This window comes from Pinus tabuliformis, chromosome 9 (assembly GCF_031772625.1).
Source record: "Pinus tabuliformis cultivar Carrire ecotype Pingquan chromosome 9, CPIR1, whole genome shotgun sequence".
NCBI lineage: Eukaryota > Viridiplantae > Streptophyta > Pinopsida > Pinales > Pinaceae > Pinus > Pinus tabuliformis.
This window is the reverse complement of record NC_142307.1, coordinates 573578927-573582578: the sequence shown is the minus strand read 5'-3', so window position 1 is coordinate 573582578 and position 3652 is coordinate 573578927.

The window sequence follows — 3652 nt, the reverse complement described above, 5'->3', positions numbered from 1 at the left end:
ATAGCAACTCCATCGCTGGTTCATTTGATAGACAATGACTCCACTTTGGACCTAACTATTTCTCATCTTCTTCATCATACTTGAAGACCAATTGAAATTGAGGAGATTCTCAGTTTCTCCCTAGTTACAACTTTTGTTAGCATATCTATAGGATTCTGGCTAGTGTGTATCTTTTTTAGCTTCAACTGTCCATCTTCCAATGTTGACCATATGAAATGGTACTTGAGCTGTATATGTTTAGCCTTGGAATGAAATGCAGAGTTCTTTGCAATATGTATGGCACTCTGGCTATCACTGTATAACCTGCCCAACTCCTACTTCTTGCCCAATTCATCTAGAAACCTTTGTAACCAAATCATTTCTTTACTAGCCTTTGTAGCAGCAACATACTCTGCTTCTGTTGTTGAAAGTGCAACAACACTTTGGATTTTTGAAACCCAACTGACAGCTATTCCACCTACAGTAAATACATATCCTGTAGTGCTCCTCCTGTTATCTCTGTCACCTGCCATATCTGCATCAACATATCCCTGTAGAACAATGTTTGAACCACCAAAGCATAATGCTTGATTTGTGGTACCTCTCAAATACTTGAGAATCCACTTCACTGCCATCCAATGTTCTTTTCCTGGATCGTTCATGTACCTGCTTAAAACTCCCACTGCATGTGCAATATCAAGCCTTGTGCAGACCATTGCATACATTAAGCTTCCAACCGCTAATGCATATGGAACTTTAGACATATGAGCCATTTCTTCCTCAGTCTTGGGACACGCTTCCTTACTTAATTTGAAATGGCTAGCCCAAGGTATACTAACTGGTTTTGCATTCTGCATATTAAACCTTTTCAACACCTTTTCTATGTACACTTTGAGACAATGTTAATTTCCGATTCTTCCTGTCTCTAGTTATTCTCATACCAAGGGTTTGTTTTGCAGCACCCAAATCCTTCATTGAAAATGAGTTTGCCAATTTCCTTTTGAGCACATTTATGTCCTGCATGTTAGAACTTGCAACAAGCATGTCATCTACATACAATAACAATATAATATAGTTTCCATCATTTTTCCTTTTGAGATAAACACAATGATCAGAGTGACATCTAGTATAACCTTGTTCAGACATAAACCTGTCAAATTTTAGATACCATTGCCTTGGAGCATGTTTTAAGCCATACAAGCTCTTCTTCAACCTACACACTAGTTTCTCCTTCCCTTTTACCTCATATGCTTGTGGCTGCTGCATATATATCTCTTCCTCCAAATCCCCATGGAGAAAGGCTGTCTTTACATCTAACTGCTCAAGATGCAAATCTTCAACTGCTACTAGACTTAAAATAGTTCTGATTGAAGTCATTTTAACAACAGGAGAAAATATTTCATCAAAATCAATACCTTTCTTCTGTGCAAACCCCTTCACCACAAGTCTAGCTTTGTACCTCTGTTTTCCTCCATATTCTTCCTTTAGCCTATAAACCCATTTATTTTGCAATGTTGTTTTACTTGCAGGCAACCTGACTAAGTCCTAAGTCTGGTTATGTGCTAAGGAGTCCATCTCTTCTTTCATGGCTTGCTCCCACTTCTTCCTGGTTTCTACCTGCACTGCTTCTTCATAACATTCTGGTTCACCAGAATCAGTCAACAATACATAATATAATGAAGGAGAGTATCGTTCAGGAGGTCTACTTATCCTGGTAGATCTTCTAACACCACTTTCAAGTGTTTGAAGTGCTTGTTGCTATTGTGGTTGTTGTTCTAGCTGTTGATCATTATGATTTTCAGGCACCATCACTTTTCCTGTGATATCATCAAGCACTGTGTATTCTCTATTTTCTTTTTCTTGTTTCTTTTCCTGCAACTGATTCTTATACAAGACCTTTTCATTGAATATTACATCTCTGCTCCTAATGATTTTGTGATTTTAATAATCATATAAGCGATAACCAAAATCATTAACACCATATCCAATAAAGGTACATTTCTTTGATTTTGCCTCAAGCTTTGTTCCATTTTCTTTGTTCATGTGGACAAAGGCTTCACAACCAAAAGTCTTTAAAAATGAGTAGTTTACCTTTTTACCTGTCCATGCCTCCTCTAGAATACCACCATACAAGGAACTTGAAGGCCCTCTGTTTATTAGATAAACAGCAGTATCTACAACATCTCCCCAAAATTGTAAAGGCAATCCTGCATGCAATCTCGTGTACCTTGCACACTCCACGATTGTCCTATTCATCCTTTCTGACACACCATTTTCTTGTGGTCTTCCTGGAATTGTCTTCTCTCTGCGAATTCCATTCTCTGAACAGTACCTATCAAACTCTTTGTTGCAATATTCACCTCCATTATCTGATCTGAGACACTTCAACCTTTTTCCTGTCTCATTTTCAACCAAAGCTTTCCATTTCTTGAAAGTATCAAATACATCAGATTTATTTCAAATACAATAAATCTAGGTTTTTCTGGTTGCATCATCAATAAAAGTAACATAATAACGAGAGCCACCAAGAGATGATACCTGAGCATGTCCCCATACATTTGTATGCACAAGCTCTAATTTTCCGCTCTTCTTTTCTTTCCCAACTCTAAGGAATCTGACTCTCTTCTGTTTTCCATAAACACAATTCTCACAGAATTTTAAATCAACATGCTTCAAACCTAGTAACAAATTTCTTGAGTGAAGAATTTTGCATACCCTTCTCACTCATGTGCCCGATCCTATGATGCCACAATGCCGTATCTTCTCCTATAGAGGTTAAAGCATTAACAGAATTAGAAATACCATTGCATAAATACAATGTACCAACATTTTCTCCTTTCGCTATTACCAGGGATCCTTTAGTGATCTTCCAGGTTTTATCTGTGAAAGTATTTACGCAACCTTCACCTCCCAACTGCCCTGTTGAAATCAGATTTTTCTTTAGATCTGGAACATGCCTTACATTCCTCAATAGCCACTTATTTCCATTTTGCTGTTTTATGAAAACTGTACCCATTCCAACAATTTTATAGGGTTTATCATCACCCAATCGAACTTGTCCAAAATCTCCTTGAACATAATCATGAAAATGTTTCTTATCAGGTGTGGCATGGAATGAGGCCCTTGAATCTACCACCCAAACATCAATAATATTTTCTAATGAAAGAATCAAAGCATCTTGCAACACATCACCTGTTACATTCACTTCATGATTAGTTTCTTGCCGCGCATCTCCTTCTTTTCCCTTCCGAGATTTGCAGTCTTTCTTCAGGTGTCCTTTCTTCCCACATTTCCAGCACACTATCCCCGATATAGACTTGGATTTGCCTTTTCTTGACTTACTGCGATATCCTGGTCTCTTTCCTCTTTCCATTTTTCTTCCCCTAGTCTCTGCAGTCAAAGCATTACCTGATGTCTCACCGGAGCTTTTCTGTCACATTTCCTCGCTAAGGATTGCACCAACAACATCATCAAACTTTAAAGTACTAGATCTAGAGACAGAGTTACTAACGGCCATAACTAAACCATTCCAACTTTCTGGCAATGAGCACAGAAATAACAGAGCCCTAACTTCATCATCAAAATTTACCCCTACAGAACTTAACTGACTTGTAACTGTATTAAAATCATTTAAATGATCTGCAACAGATCCACCTTCTGACATCTTCATATT